At 45.7% G+C, this 16598-nt stretch overlaps 1 long non-coding RNA gene across 1 annotated transcript in view; it reads right to left on the bottom strand.

Annotated features, from left to right (window-relative positions):
- Positions 1-867: 867 nt before the first annotated feature.
- LOC116458877 (uncharacterized) overlaps positions 868-16598 on the bottom strand; it is a 40800-nt gene continuing 25069 nt past the window's right edge. The window contains exon 3 of the long non-coding RNA XR_004245419.2: positions 868-8005. This is a non-coding gene — a long non-coding RNA (uncharacterized LOC116458877). The remainder of the gene's footprint in view (positions 8006-16598) is intronic.

The following is a 16598-nucleotide window of genomic DNA, read 5'->3' as shown; positions in this document are numbered from 1 at the left end:
CCAATGAGGCTGACTTTGAAGAACATGGCTCATGGTTGCAGGCAAGCAGACTGCTAAACATGGAAACCTAGAATTAGTCAGACATGCCCACAGGTCATAGGCAACATGGACCATCACTAGCCTCTCCTGCTCACAAGGGCAGAGCAGAAATGTGTTTACATTGCAGGTAGATTGTACCCAAGGATGGGGCTGAGCTACCCGGCAGCCTGGACTACTCCTGCCAAACTCACCAATCAGATAAGTCACTTAATATTCACTGGAGCAGAATGAAAGAGAGAGCAGGGAGAAGCCAGGTGTGTTATATCAATGGGGTCCCCTACACACAGAAGGAAACATCAAGATTTCATTTTATCTCTACTATTGGCTTAGTAGCTATGCCTCTTCGTTACTCTCTTAGTGTTGCTCTAGGGCTTACAATATACTTGCTTAACTTATCACAGTCTACTATCAAATAAGATTATAATAATATATTATATACTTCATGTATACCTAAAAACCTTATGACATGATACTTCCATTTTTCCCTCTTATCTTTGTGCTGTTGTCATCATCCACTTTCTACATATATTATAAGCTGCCAAATATATCATTATTACTTTTGCTTTACACAATCAACATATTTTATATTTACCCACATCTCTGTCATTTGCTGCTTTCTTCACTCTTTTGTGTAGATCCAAGTTTCTACCTGATATAATTTTCCTTCTCCTAAATAATTTCCTTGAATGTTTCTTATACAGCAAGTCTGCTAGCAACAAATTCTATACTTTTAGCTTGCATTTTAAAAAAATATTTATTTCATCTTCATTTTTGAAAGGTATTTTCACTGCAAATATAATTCTAGGTTAATAGGTTTTTGGGGTTTTCTTCTTTCAGCATGTAAAGATGTTTCATTGTCTTCCAGCTTGCATAGTTTCTGAAGAGAAGTCTGCTGTCATTGTTATCTTTGTTCCTGGGTACATAATGTCTTTTCTTAATTTTCCTCTGATTGCTTTTAAGATTTTATCTTTATCACTGGCTTTCAGCAATTTGAATGTAATGCTCCCTGGTGTGATTTTATTTTTATTTATCATGCTTGAGGTTCCTTGAGCTTCTTTGATCTGGATTTATAGCTGTCATCAAATTTGGAAAATGTTTGCCCATTATTTTTTCAAAATGTTTTTTCTGCCCCCACATCCCCTTTTTGTGACTCCAGTGTTATATCTGTCAGACCGCTTGACATTGTCCCATAGGTCACTGATACTGGTTTTTATCTCACTCTTTTTTTCTCTCTGTGCTTCATTTGAGATCATTTCTAAGGTGGTGTTTTCAAGTTCACTGATCTTTTCTTTCACAGAATCTAATTAGCTTTTCATCCTATCTGGTAACATTTTCATTTCAAACACTCTATTTTTCCTCCCTTAGGAGTTCTGTTTGAGTCTTCTTATCTTCAATTTATTTCCTCATTACGTTCATGCTTTTCTCTAAATTGTTGAGCATACTTGTAAGAATCATTTTAATATCTGTTATTTCCAGATATATTTTCATTGATTGCTTTTTCTCCTACTGTTCTGTAGTGAGCAGGTCTGTGCAAACCTATCCCCAAAGGCCAAGGAAGCTGAGAATCCAAAGAAAGAGGCTGACAAATCCAGTTTATCAGAAAGAAAAATTTAATAGGGACTTATGAACAGAAGCCATGTCTCGGATGGTGGTAAGACAAGACGGTGGATCCCCACACCACTACCCCCACCCCAGACCCAGGGTTTATATACCAGAGGGAAGGAGTGTATAAGACAGTTGAAGTCAACTCCTCAGGGAAAGGCAAGAATGCTGTGTTAGTCTGCCTGACAGAAGAATTTATGATCAAGGTTGCTTTGACCTATGGACAACACGTATGATAACAGTAGATAAAGTAGAAATCTTACAGGCATTCCCAGAACAGGGTTAATCAGAAGTCAACATAGCAGATTAGCATCCAAGATGGAGTTGCTTGAGCATCCACATCTAATTATGGGTAACATATTTCTAATTCTGTGCATTTCTAGTCATTCTTGATTAGATGCTGGGTAATGCAAATTTACATCACTGAGTGCTTGATTTTATTGTATTCCGTTAAAGAGGGGTTGCATTTTGTCCTGGAGGCCATTAAAAGACAAGTATAATATTTTTAAAGCTTGTTTTCAAGCTCTTAAAAAATAGGACTACAGTAACCTTCACTCTAGAGCTAGTTTATCCCCACCATTGAAATATAACCCTTCTAGAATCTTTCATCAAATATATAAATGCCTCATATATTGAGCAATGTCTCTCCATCCTGGTTAGTAGAACCTCAAATGATTCCTCAACCTGTGTGAACTCTAAGAATCTTTCAATCTTACTTCTCCCAAGTAATTGTCCTTTCCCTGGATTTTTTTTTAAGTTAGCTTCATGGGAACTCAAGAGAGCTCTATGCATGTTTCTGAAACTTTCTCTGTAAAAATCTTTCCACTACTTGCAAACCCTAGCTGCCTCAACCTCCTGAATTCTCTTCTTTGTCTCCTCAACTCAGCAAGACCACCAGGCTCTGTTTGTGTTCCCCATCCCTGCATCACAGACCAGAAATCTCCAGGCAGAAAGCCAGGTGCTCACAGCGCTCACCTCATTTGTTTCCATTCTCTCAAGGATCACAGTCCACTGTCTGAAAACTGCTATTTCATATGTTTTGTCAAGTTTTCTGTTTACAGGAGAATGGTAAGTCTGTCTCAATTATAGGGTTTCCCTTACAACTGGAAGCAGAAGTCTAGAAAGAAACATCAGGAGTAAGGAAATGTTCTACCTGTGCAGCTCCTGTACAATAATGAGGACTGGACTATCTTAGGACAATATCTGTCTTCTGAGGGATATGTGGTTTCATCATCTAGCTACAACACTGTAATGCAATGGAAAGAATCAAGGATCAGTAGTCTAGTTTTGCCTCCACACTGTCTGTAGTGGCATTTTTTGTGTTTGTCTGCCCCCGATCCTTTCCTCCTTTCTGATTACAGCACTCACCTTCCTTTGGAGAACTGCTCCTCCCCAATTCCATATGGTTCTTCTTCAGCTGCCAGTCACAGTGCCCTCCAGGCCACAGGGATGAGTATGTGATTCAAGCCTATCCCTTCAGAGCTCTTCATCCCCTTGCCTCAGTTACTGGTTCAGGAATGAATACATTATCCAAATTGGGTCAATGACAACCCTTTCTTAAGATTTTAGATGAATGCTGGGAAAGAACATATTTTTCCAGGGGCATTACTAGGCTGGATTGACATAAGCTCATAGCTTTCTGTCACCAGATCTACCATCTACTCTTCATGCATCTCTGCAGTAGAAGACATCAGGGTAGAAGGCCTGAGGAGGGGGACAGAGGGATTGACAGGTGATGTGTTCTTGGAGTCTCTAAGGTCAGCTCTACCTTGGCACTTTCTGCTTATGTGAACCAATAAATTCTCTTTCCTACTTGTTTGAATTGGTTTTCTGTCATTTTCAACCAAAAAACTCTGACTATTTACTTCCTGTTTCTGGGTCTTAGTCCAGATGTCTTCAAAGTGCACTATAAATACTCCAAGGAGTGCATACACAAAATGATGCACTGGTGTGTGGGAAAAATATAAGACCTCCTATTTATGAGAGTAGACATTTTCTGATGGAAAAGGGTATATCAAAATGGCAGAATAGCAACAACATGAAGACTAGACTTCATCCTCCAGAGTGCAGGGCCAGGGTCTGATTCCTGTTTATCTCTCCCAGCAGTGAGCACAGGGCCTGGCTCATAGATTATATCAAATAAAAAATTATGGGACATGTGAATGAATAAATATGAAAAGACAAGGAATGTTTAGATAAGTGCCTATAGTGGGGTATAGGGTGCATAGCACATGGAAGATGAAGAGCAAGTGATAGGAGTTTTGTTAAGGGAAGGCACAGAACTTTTTTTTTTTTTTTTTTTTTGAGATGGAGTCTCAATCTGTTGCCCAGGCTGGAGTGCAGTGGCGCCATCTCAGCTTACTGCGACTTCCATCTCCTGGGTTCAAGAGATTCTCCTGCCTCAGCCTCCCGAGTAGCTGGGATTACAGGCATGTGATTCCACGCCCAGTTAATTTTTGTATTTTTAATTTTGTATTTTAATTTTTAATTTAAATTTTTAATTTAAATTTTTAATTTTTGTATTTTAATGGGGTTTCACCACGTTGGCCAGGCTGGTCTTGAACTCCTGACCTATGTGATCCGCCCGCCTCAGCCTCCCAAAGTGCTGGGATTACAGGTGTGAGCCACTGTGCTCGGCCTCACAGAACTCTTCAAGCAGGGAGATTTTGCTGAGACTGGTTTGAAGGGCTCTTTGTCTGCAGCAGAAAGACTGAGCAGTGACATTTGTTAGGGGTCTATGTCAAATAGTCAAAGTATGAGATGATGGAGACTTAGTGGATGAGGAAGGGGGCTGATGCAGGAGAGATTTCAAAGGCAGAATTACCTTGGTGACTGGATGTTGGGTTGGCAAAAACAATGAGGCATGGAAGGTGTTTGGTTGGAAAGGGAGATGAGGGTGTCAGGGCCGAGTTGAATCAATGAGAACCCAAGAGTTTCCAACTTGGATGCCTAGGACAGAAATTCCAGTGTGAGAAGGTTTGGAGGAGGCATGAGTTCAGTTGACGGCCTCTTGTGTTTTTGAGTTGAGTTATCCAGGTGAATGTGTCCCATAGGCCATGGGATTTGTCAAGGATGGAGACAAAAGTTTGGGAGGCATCAGGGAAAAGATAATGTTAAAACAATGAGTCTGGTTACAGAGGAGAAGGCCAAGGAATAAACCCCAGGCACATTCAAGGGGTAGGGCCAACACTGCCAAACTGCACTATTCCAGAGAATATCTGGAATCTAGAGACTATGCAGGCTCTCTATTTGTGCATACACACACTGCCCTGGAGGCAGAAGCCCTGGGTAGGCCCCTAGGAAAATGCACATAGAATGATCAGAGAGGTTAGAAGAGTCCAGGAAGAGAGTGGAGTTCTGGAAGCCAAAAGATTGAGTCTTAACAAAATCAAATGCCACCAGGAGGTGAAGAATACGGACTAGGAATGGGTAGATAGCAAGGAAATACAAGGTAAACTCGGCCTCCCACTAGCTGGGATTTTTGTTTGTTCGTTTTGTTTTTTTGGTTTTTTTTTGTTTTGTTTTGCTTTGTTTTGTTTTTGAGACGGAGTCTCACTCTGTCACCCGGGCTGGAGTGCAGTGGCACGATCTCGGCTCACGGCAACCTCGGCCTCCCAGGTTCAAGAAATTCTCCTGCCTCAGCCTCCTGAGTAGCTGGGATTACAGGCGCCCACCACTACGCCCAGCTAAATTTTTGTATTTTTAACAAAGACGAGGTTTCACCATGTTGGCCAGGCTGGTCTCGAACTTCTGACCTCGTGATTCGCCTGCCTCAGCCTCCCAAAGTGCTGGGATTACAGGCGTGAGCCACCGCGCCGGGCCTAGCTGGGATTTTTAAGCAAGTTACCCAGCCTCAGCAACCTCCTAGAGTAGTGGAGGGTAAAGCAGTTAATCCCTTAGGTGTTTAGGAAATCCTGGTGCCTGCTTTTGTTAGCTATGATTATTCTTTCTTCACCTTCTTTAAGCTTCTTTGACTGCCTCTGACTGCGCAGATCATCCTCACCTTAGCCCTTCCCCTCAGCCTCCCTCCCCAGGCATCTGACTTGACTGGCCAGCCAGCCGAGGACTTAGGGGTGCCCCTGAGTCTCTGGATCAGACCCGCATTTCCCTAGTCTCCTCTCCTCCAGCATTCTGAGAACACAGAAGGCCTGGGGGGATCAGAGGGGAGCAAGAAGTCCCCAAAGCCCAAGGTGGTCGTTGTCCAGTTTTGGACACAAATCTGAGTGAGTGGAGCTTAACCTGAGCCACGCCCTCTAGCAAGCACTGCCCTCCCTCAGCCTTCCCACTTGGCCTGAATCTCCCCGGGGTGAAGGGGGAGTGAGGACTAGCACTGTGCCATCCTTGGGGCCTAAACTCCTTTGGGGCCAAAGCTCACCAAAAACCCTCCACAGGACGGGAGAAGCAGGCAGCACCCCCAGTTTGGAAAGGGCATTAAGGACGATCCCCCCCACCCAACCCCAGGTCCTTGTGCCTCAAGAGACTCCCATTTGCTCTCTTCGGAGCTGGGGAGTTCAGTCGGCTTGGGGAGAGGGTGAGGGAAGGCGTGGGAGCCGCAAAGGGGCGAGCTGTGTGGCCTCCAGGCCGCTGGCTTTTGAAGGCCGATTTGCTCTGGCTGAGCCAGAGGAAGCGAATGCTAATTTCCTCCTGGATGGGGTCTGTAGCCCTTCCTCCCGTGTCGAAGGGGAGGGAGAGCGGGAGACTGGACACGCTTGTGGCCCTGGAACTGCCATTATCCTCCACCTCCGCCAGGCCTCTCACACTTTCTGGGACTCCAGTGACCACCCCACAACTCACAGAAAGTAGGTCTATCCAGTACTCAATCGATCCTCATTTTGCCTCTTTTCCGGAAGAGGAAAAGAGAGGACTAAGCTAGCTGTTGGGCAACCAAAGTTAAGCGCAGCAAGGCCGTGAAGCCGCCACACCCACTGCCCTGGGGGCAGGTATGGAAGGCCTGGAGGCACAGTCTTGCCTGGAGCAGCTTTTGAACCGCTGCGGGAGGGAGGTGTTCCCTTTTCAATCCTCTTCTTCCTCCTGGATTAGACGTGGGAGAAATCTGGATTGCAAACATTTGCTAACCCCACCACCCCACCACTCCCACCCTCCACCCCAGAGAGCCCAAAGCTTTCAGCTCCCTGAGGTTCAACAACACTGGGTTATTTGAATTGTATTTCTATTTAGAATTAGCTTCTACTTTTTCTATTTGCAGTTAGGATATAAACCTCCAAAATACTAAGCTTAAATAATACACTTTAAATAAATGTTTTAAAAAGGGATTAATAGTTTAGGTGGATGCAACAAAGGTAAAAAAGTGTGTAATGGGTCTTTGATGACTCAGGTCAGGGAAACCGTAGTCTGATGGGGCAGAGGAATAGGGCTGGGGCCTCTTCTGCACCACTCAGGTTGTTCCACAGGGAAGAAGCCTGATTGCCTGGAGCTCTCAGGGACCTAGAGTTTCCAGGCAGACCCTCTGACCCACTGAAAATCAATTAAAAGCCCCCCAGTTCCATCTCCCTGCCTGTATGCAGGAGGCCATGTCCTGGAGGCCTGAGGGCTTTGTTCCTTTCCTGGTCTGGGTGGGAGCCTCCCTACACACACACACACACACACACACACACACACACACACAGTCCCCTTCTTCCTTCCCTCTCCCCCTCTTCTCCTCCCCTTGTTTCTCCAGGCTGTGAGGCCCCTTCAGGAGCCTCTTTGTGAAGTAATTGGATTTCTCCCCTTGTTAGCTTGCAATGAAAATGTCATCTATTCCGGACCACCGCCAGGGAGGAGCCAAGCCCCCATTCAGCAAGCAGGGCCCAGCTCTGTGAAGCTATTCAGGCCTTCCAGCCTCCCATTAGGGCAGCTGCAGCTTGGCCTGTCTTCTCTGACAATGCTGACCTTCCCTCCCCACCTACCAGCGTGCCCAGCCCAGGAGGGCCCTGACAAGGCTAGGGCTGGGTGGCTGGATTCTGAGGCTGCTAGTAGTCCCCTCGGATTGCTGTTGTCACCACACCTTACCTCAGCAAATAGACAGTGGAGGAATTTGATTTTAAGTGCATCCCTCTAAATGTTCTTTGGGCACTGGGCACAGGGATGGGGTCAGGAAGGGGAGGAAGGAGACTTTTCACCATGGGGAAGTTCCAAGATATTAGGGGTACTTGAAAAGCAGACTGAGATAGATTGCAAAGGGCTGACGCTGGGGCAGGAGGAAGGATGTCTTGACCCCCTTTGGAATCACTGTACATGGTGGAGACCAAATCAGAAACCATCTTGGCACTACCCATACTTAGCTTGAACCACAGGTGAATGCATTCTTCTGGCCCTCGGGGTTCCTAGTATTCAAACATCTTCCAGAGTCCTTCCTCATGGCCTTCTAGGCAAAGCAAAGAAATGGGGGGAAATGGGATGCAAAGGCAGTGATGTGTATCTCCAATCATGAAAGACTTCCCCTAAAGGGAGAAAGATAAATACCCCACCCCTACCCCCACTATCCAAATGTGGAAACTTTGGTCCAGAGAGATTGAATACTTGCTCAAAATTGCACAGCTGATAGGGGCCAAGACTTTCAAACCCAGGTGTGTCTCATTCCAAAGCCTGTGTATCTTAATTGTTAGATTTACTGCTCGATATTGCTTGGCTGTGTCTCCATCCAAATCTCATCTTGAATTATAGTTCCCATAATCCCCACATGACATAGTAGGGACCCAGTGGGAGGTAATTGAATCATGAGGGCGGTTACCTCCATGCTGTTCTCATGATAGTGAGTGAGTTCTCATGAGATCTGATGGTTTTATGAGGGGCTCCCCTCTACACACCGGCCCCCTTTGCTCATTCTTCTCCTTCCTGCTGCCAGGTGAAAAATGATGTATTTGCTTCCCCTTCCATCATGATTGTAAGTTTCCTGAGGCCTCCCCAGCCCTGTAGAACCATGAGTCAATTAAACCTCTTTCCTTCATAAATTACCCAGTGCCAGATATGTCTTTATTAGCAGCATGAGAACAAACTAATACAGTAAATTGGTACCAGGAATGACGTACTAGTATAAATATACCCAAAAATGTGGAAGTAACTTTGGAACTAGGTAACAGGCAGAGGTTGGAACAGTCTGGAAGGCTCAGAAGAAGACAGAGAAATGTGGGAAAGTTTGGAACTTCCTAGAGACCTGTTGAATGGCTTTGACCAAAATGCTGATAGTGATGTGGACAATGAAGTCCGGGCTGAGGTGGTCTCAAATGGAGATGAGGAACTTGTTGGAAACTGGAGTAAAGGCCACCCTTGCTATGCAAAGAGACTGGTGGCATTTTGCCCCTGCCCTAGAGATCTGTGGAACTTTGAATATGAGAGAGACAATTTAGGGTATCTGGCAGAAGAAATTTCTAAGCACCAAAGCGTTCAAGAGGAAGCAGAGCATAAAAGTTTAGAAAATTTGCACCCTGGCAATGCATAGAAAAGAAAAACCCATTTCTTAGGGGGAAATTCAAGCCCATTGCAGAAATTTGCATAAGTAATGAAGAACCAAATGTTAATCACCAAGACAATGGGGACAATGTCTCCAGGGAATGTCTGAGAACTTCACAGCAGCCCCTCCCATCAGAGGCCCAGGGGCTTAGGAGGGAAAAATGGTTTGGGGGGCCAGTGCATCCCAGCTGCTTTAGTTCCAGTTGTGGCTAAAAGGGGCCAATGTATAGCTTAGGCCATTGCTTCAGAAGATGCAAGCCCCAAGCTTTGGCAGCTTACAGGTGTTGAGCCTGCAGGTGCACAGAAGTCAAGAATTGAGGTTTGGGAACCTCTGCCTAAATTTCAGAGGATGTATGGAAACACCTGGATGTCCAGGCAAAAGTCTGCTGCAGGGGTAGAGCCCTCAGGGAGAACCTCTGCTGGGGCACTGAGGAAGGGAAATGTGGGGATGGAGCCCCACACAGAGTCCCCACTGAGGCACTGCCTGGTGGAGTTGTGAGAAGAGGGCCATCATCCTCCACAGGGGTGGAGCTGCCCAAGGCTATGGGATTTTGGACTCGCATGTAGCTCCTTTGTTTTGGCCAATTTCTCCCATTTGGAATGGTGTATTTACCAAATGCCTGTACCGCTGTTGTATGTAGGAAGTAACTACTTGCTTAAAGTTCCAAAATGATCACCTTTGACTCCATGTCTCACATCCAGGTCTTGCTGATGCAAGAGGTGGGCTCCCCCTGGCCTCTCTTGGTCCACCCTCCTCCACCCCTAACTTACCCTCCTCCACCCCTAACTTACCCTCCTCCCACTGAACCCCCCAAACCCTTCCTGTATATTCTCTCCAGTATGAACTGCCTCCAGTGATCAGTCATGGCTACTGTCTGATTGACATGGTGATGTCCCGATATTTACAAGGACATCAGCCCCTGTATCTTAGTGACTCCTTCCCCTCCATCTGCCATCATTCTGGGAAACTTCCACATTCTGAGGAAAATTCACCTGGCACCTCTGTTCTTCAGTCTGGGGATGTTCTCCTTTACTTCATTTCAGCAGCCCACACCCTAGAGGCTGGCACCACCCAGGGCCATCCACTCTGATGTTGCAAATGCTGGAGTCTTCCTGCCAGCTGCAGCCTCCTGGCCCCACAGTTCTCCTGCACTCAGGACACATCCCCATTGACCTCCCTCACCTTCTCCAAGACCTCGCCCCTCCCTCCTTGTCACACTGCTTTCCCTACAGAGCCCAGACCCCAAGGCCCATTTCCTGAACATCTCTAACTACATGCCCAGATCCCCAGACCCCATCTCAGAGAGTCCACCTTGTGGCAGCTCTGCCCTCCAGCATGCAAGCATGTTGGGGTAAATCCTCCATAGAACAGACACACAGACTTCACTCTCAGCCAGGCCTCCAGCACCACTTAGGGCAGCTGGCTTCCCCTTCAAGAATTGAAAACTTCAGGTGCCACATTCAACCCTCCCACCACATTTTGTCGCTGGGGACCTCACCTCATAATTCATGGAGAAAAAAATAGAAGCCTTCTGATTGAAATCCCCTCATATTCGTGCCCCCTTGCCTACAAGCGGTGGCCAAATGACTATTTCCCAATACCCATCCTCCTCTTTTTCATCTTGGGAGGATTTTCAGCTGTGCATGGGTACCAAAATAAAGACTACATTTGCAGTGGTGCAATCTCGGCTCACTGCAAGCTTCACCCCCCAAGTTCACACCATTCTCCTGCCTCAGCCTCCTGAGTAGCTGGGACTACAGGTGCCTGCCACCATGCCTGGCTAATTTTTTTTTTATTTTTTTGCAGAGACAGAGTTTCACCATGTTAGCCAGGATGGTCTCGATCTCCTGACCTCGTGATCCACCCACCTTGGCACTTTGAGAGGCCAAGGCAGGCGTATCACTTGAGATCAGGAGTTTGAGACCAGCCTGGCCAACATGGTGAAACCCCATCTCTACTAAAAAAAAAAAAATTAGCCGGGCATCGCAGTGCACACCTGTAATCCCAGCCATTCAGGTGACTACGGCAGCCTGGGTGACAGCGGGACTCTGTCTCAAAAAGAAAAAAAAGACTACATTTTCCAGCATCCCCCTGCAGCAAAGTATGGCTGAGGGCTAAGCTCTAGCCTATGTGAGATAAGTAAAAGTGAGCTCTGTGTTTCTGCGTCTTTTCCTTAAAAGGAAGTTGTTGTACACTCTTTCCCATCTTCTTGCTAGCTGGAACATGAACATGATGGCTGGAGCAGGAGCAGGTGTATTGGTCTTGAGGTAAATCTGGAGACAGGTTATTCCTTTGGGAGCAACATAATAGAAGGAATCTGAGCTCCTCTCCCCATGAAATCAGCCCCAAACATTTCTGGAGACTTCTTCAGCATGAGAGAGACACTGTCTGGTTTGAGCCCTGTTCCTTTTCCTTTTCCTTTGAATTTTCTGTTCCTTAATCCTGCAGGGGCTGGGCCTTCTTCTTCTTCTTTTTTTTTTTTTGTTACATGAATGAGTTCTTTAGTGGTAGTTTCTGAGATTTTGGTGTAACCATGACCTGAGCAGTGTACACTGTACCCAGTGTGTAGTCTTTTATCCCTCACTCCCCTCCCATCCTTCCCCCCAAGTCCCCAAAGTCCATTATATCATTCTTATGCCTTTGTGTCCTCATAGCTTATCTCCCACCTATACATGAGAACATACAATATTTGGTTTTCCATTCCATCTCACAGAGGCCTTCAAGCCCCCAGGCCTGGCTCCTACTCTACCAACTGCCCTCCGTCTCCAAGGGGCTGTCCTTGCTAATGTCACCAAGGACCTCTATGAGCTAAATTTAGGACTTCTCAGCCTTCATTTGACTCCCAGTCCCTTCAATGTTGGAGGCTGTTGACTACCCCCTTCATTTGGAATCTCTCTGTACCTTCTTTCATGTCCTCACACTCTCTCTGACTAGTCTTCCCTCAAGCTTCTCACCAGGAATGGCTTCCCTTTTCTTCATACTGCACACTACTGCAGGGTAAGTTAATCTAGCTCTTTGCAGGGAGCTGTGGACTGAGCTTGGACACACAGGCTGGGGCATCTACACGTGCATGCAAGCTCTCAACACACAGGAAGGAATTGGAGGTGGGAAAATAACTCTCAGGCTGGTCATGATCTCTCAAACCAGAATTCCTTTCATGACAGCTGCCTATGGAGCCTCTAATCAATCATCATGATGGTCATGAGTGACCCCATTGAGTGCTGTGAGCCAGGCTGGGTGATGCACTTTATGTGGATTATCACCCTCTGTGGAGTCCCACACTCCTGTGACTCAGGTGCTGTTACTTCCCTTTAAGGCATCAAGAAGTTAAGGGACTACCCAAGGCCACTGTAGCTAGTAAGTGGGGAAGGTGGGATTCACACCCAGGAGTCTGGCTCCAGAGCCTGGGCCCAAAACCACTCAATATCTTCAAATAAACCTCCTGCTCCTCTGTCAGCCCTTTGCATATCAGAGGTGCCACTATTCATGCCCTCAGAAAAGCCAGGGTCCTGGGAGGAAGGGTCCTCACCTCTCAGACAGGGTCCTTACCTCTCACCTCTTTCTCCAACCCACATTCAGCCATCACTAAACCAGGCAAACCCCCATATCAGTAACTTTCAAATCCATTCCTGTTAGGGACTGAATGTTTGTGTCCCCCCTCCATTCCTGTGTTGAAGCTCTAACACTCACTGTGATGGTATTTGGTGGTGGGGCCTTTGGAAGGTGATTAGGTTTAGATGAGGTCATGAAGCTGGGGTCCTCACAATGGGATTAGTGCCCTTATAAGAAAAGACTCCAGGGCTTCCTCTCTACCACATGAGGACAGAGTGAGAAGATGGCTATCTGCAACTGCCCTAAGGGCCCTCACAAGAACTCAACCATGCAGGTCTTGATCTCAGACTTCCAGCCTCCAGAACTGTGAGAAATAAACATCTGTTGCTTAAGGCCCCCAGCCTATGGTATTTTGTTATAGCAGCCTGAACTAAGACAATGCCCAGTCCCCACCCTCAGGATCCATGCCACCACTTCCTTAGCTTGGGCCTCCATCACATCATGCCAGGACTCTTTCCAGAGCTTACTGTTATGGATTGAATTGCATTCTTCCCAGAAATTCATATGCTGGTGTCCTGACTTGTCAGAACCTCAGAATGTGTTCTTATTTGGAAATAGGGTCGTTGCAGATGTAATGAGTTAGGATGAGGTCATAGTGGAGCAGGATAGGCCTCTAATCCAAGATGACTGCTGTCCTTATAGAAAGGGGAAATGCCATGTGAAGATTATAGATTTATGCTGCCACAAGCCAAGTAACTACCAGAAGCCAGGAGAGAGGGCTGGAGCAAGGGAGCCTGGCCCTGACGACACTTTGATCTCAGACTTCAGGCCTCCATAATTGTGAGATGATCAGTTTCTGTTGTTCTAAGCTACTCAGTTTTCAGCACAGATGGTACCTGACTTACGATATTTCACTTAATGATTTTTCAACTTTACGATGTTGCAAAAGCAATGCACATTCAGTAGAAATCAGACTTCAGATATTATATTTTGATCTTTTCCCTGGCCAGCCATACATGGTGACATACTTTTTCACGATGCTGCAGCCCAGCTCCCAGTCAGCCACATGGTCGTGAGGGTGAACAGTTCTTGCCCTGCAGCCTTGTCCTGATTTTATTATAATTCTTAAACCCCACTGCTATGGATTGAATTCCCAACTACCCCACCCCCAACAAATTAATATGTAGAAACCCTAATCCCTAATGTGACTGTATTTGGAGACAGGGCCTTTAAGGGGTAATTAGGGTTAAATGAGGTCATAAGGGTGGGGCCCTAATCGAATACGACTGGCGCGCTTTTTTTTTTTTTCTCGAGATGTGGTTTCACTCTTCTTGCCCAGGCTGGAGTGCAGTGGCACGATCTTGGCTCACTGCAACTTCTACCTCCTGGATTCAAGTGATTCTCATGCCTCAGCCTCCCGAATAGCTGGGATTACAGGTGTGTGCCACCACTCCCAGCTAATTTTGTATTTTTAGTAGAGACGGGGTTTCGCCATGTTGGTCAGGCTGGTCTCAAACTCCACCCGCCTTGTCTTCTCAATGTGTTGGGATTACAGGTGCGAGCCACCACGCCCGACCAGGACCAGTGTTCTTATAAGAAGAGAGAGACACCAGGAATGGGTGTGTACAGAGAAAAGGACACAGCAAGATGGTGGCCATTTGCAAGCCAAGGAGAGAGACCTCAGGAGAAACCAACCCACCAGCACCTTGATCTTAGACTTCCAGTCTCCAAAATTGGGAGAAAATAAACGTTTGTTGTTTAAGACCCCAATCTAATATTTTGTAATGGCAGCCCTAGCAGATGAATACACCCACTGTACCATCTCTTTACCCCAGTAGACTATGAAACCCTTGGGGACAGGCACCATTTCTTCATCCCTCTGTATTTCAATGCCTAGCATTGTGTCTGGTACCTGGTAGATAGCCAAAAAATACTATCGGAAGGAATGGTCAACGAGCATGTGTGACTCTTACGTGGCAATATAATGCTGGTCAAATGCTGGATCAGAACCTTGAGATGGCTCCCATGGAGTCATTCACATGCTCTAATTCACTCTTCTGCAGTCAGGGGCAAGAATTTTTATAATTGAGGTAGCAATTGATCTGGGGCTGGAGTCAGGAAGGGATAGGTTACAGTGAAGTGTCAAATAGAACCTGTTCACTGAGTCCCCTTAGCCCAGTGCTTGATGACAGGATGTCAAACATTTTTATTCCCAAAAAGGTGGCTTCCTCAACCCTGTACATGAATTGGTGGCAGTGGGATGAACTAAGCGACCTCTGGCCTTCCCTCCTACTAAGTAAGTTCAGGTTTGAAGATGCTCCATCCCTGCCATTTCTGAACTCCTTTGGGTCTAGGTTTTAGGAACAGGCACAGGATTTGCCCCCACAACCCCTGGGACAGTGGGAGAGAGTTGGGAAAAAAATCTCTGCAGCTCTTCCTTGAGATGGGGGATGGACAGAGAGCAGACTCTCTATCCCCCAAAGCCACACGTCTGCTAAGTCTCACTCTGGACTGGGTTCACATCACTCTACGGAGGATTTATTGAGCATCTCCTGAATGTAAGGGCATGTGTCAGATGAGAGTGAGGGCCAGGATGCATAGAAATAAATGGAACCATAGCCTCAGGGAGTTGGGTGTGGGTGCCAGGGGCAGAAAGCTAGCCCTAGACACTGAAGGTGAAAGCTTTCAAATCACACCAGATATTCTATTTCTTAGCTAGAATGATTTTATAAGGTCTTTATTATTTGGTTACTCCATGGTACTGTTCATATAAGAGAAGTGGCATAAATGCTTGATTCTTTCCCTTTAATTACCAGGATCTAAGACAACGCATTGCTTCTCTGTCACCCTCCAAAAAAGACAAAATGGTTTGTGGGTTTTATTTTTTTCGTATCATTATGAACTCATGGGTTAAGCATTTGATAGATTTCAGTCCATTATAATTACTATCCTCATTGAAGCTCACATTGTCCCATTTTGGCTACTGGGAGCCTCTTCAAGTTGACTCCTGGGTCCTTTTGACATAACCTTTGTGGCTTAAGAAGTTCCTCTCTATCTGGTATGATAAGATATTCCAGATTCATCTCACAATATTTCTCTAAAAGCCTAGTTTATTTTTCATAGGAAAGGGTATTTCAGTGCTATAATCTTGGTCCTAGGAATGCTCACCACATTTGGGTGGTCATTATGCCCAGATGTTTTTGGTCAACAGAACTAGAAAATAGAAATAAAATATATAAATATTTAAAGAGAAAATACCTCAACAGTTCATACTGGGTTTTCCAATTCAAATTCAATATTAGAATTTGGGGTTTCGTTGTTTGTTTTTTGAGACAGAATCTCACCCTGTCACCCAACCTGGAGTGCACTGGCATGAATACAGCCCACTGCAGCCTCGACCTCCTGGGCCCAAGCAATCCTCCAACACTCAGCCTCCTGAGTAGCTAGGACCACAGGTGTGCACCACCATACCCTGTTTTTTTTTTTTTTTTTTTTAAGATACACGGTCTCACTCTGTTGCCCAGGCTGGTCTCAAACTCCTGGCCTCAGACAATCCTCCCACCTTAGCCTCCCAAAGTGCAGGGATTACAAGCATGAGCCAGTACACCTGGCCCAATATTATATTATAGAGTTTGTATTTAACATCTACTATATTACATCTGTATCTTGTTTCTTCCATGCCAAGAGTTCTGGTTATCAATACACAGAGGATCAACTGATTAGAAATCTCATAAACACTCATTTGCTTTTTTCCACATTGTACACACAACAGTATCAGAATAGTCATACTAATACTATCACCACCAATATGATTATTGAAAATGTTTTAAAATATTTTTGATAAGCTCTTTCATTCTCCTTGTGCCCCCATTATTTTGGGGGATTGTACCATAATTACACAATCAGATCATTTAACCATTACATTCTACAAATATCTATATGTTAGCATTCATCA

Source organism: Hylobates moloch, unplaced genomic scaffold, assembly GCF_009828535.3.
Source record: "Hylobates moloch isolate HMO894 unplaced genomic scaffold, HMol_V3 SCAFFOLD_3, whole genome shotgun sequence".
NCBI classification, from domain to species: domain Eukaryota; kingdom Metazoa; phylum Chordata; class Mammalia; order Primates; family Hylobatidae; genus Hylobates; species Hylobates moloch.
Note: the sequence above shows the minus strand (reverse complement) of the source record. Positions and strands in the feature narration are given on the sequence as shown.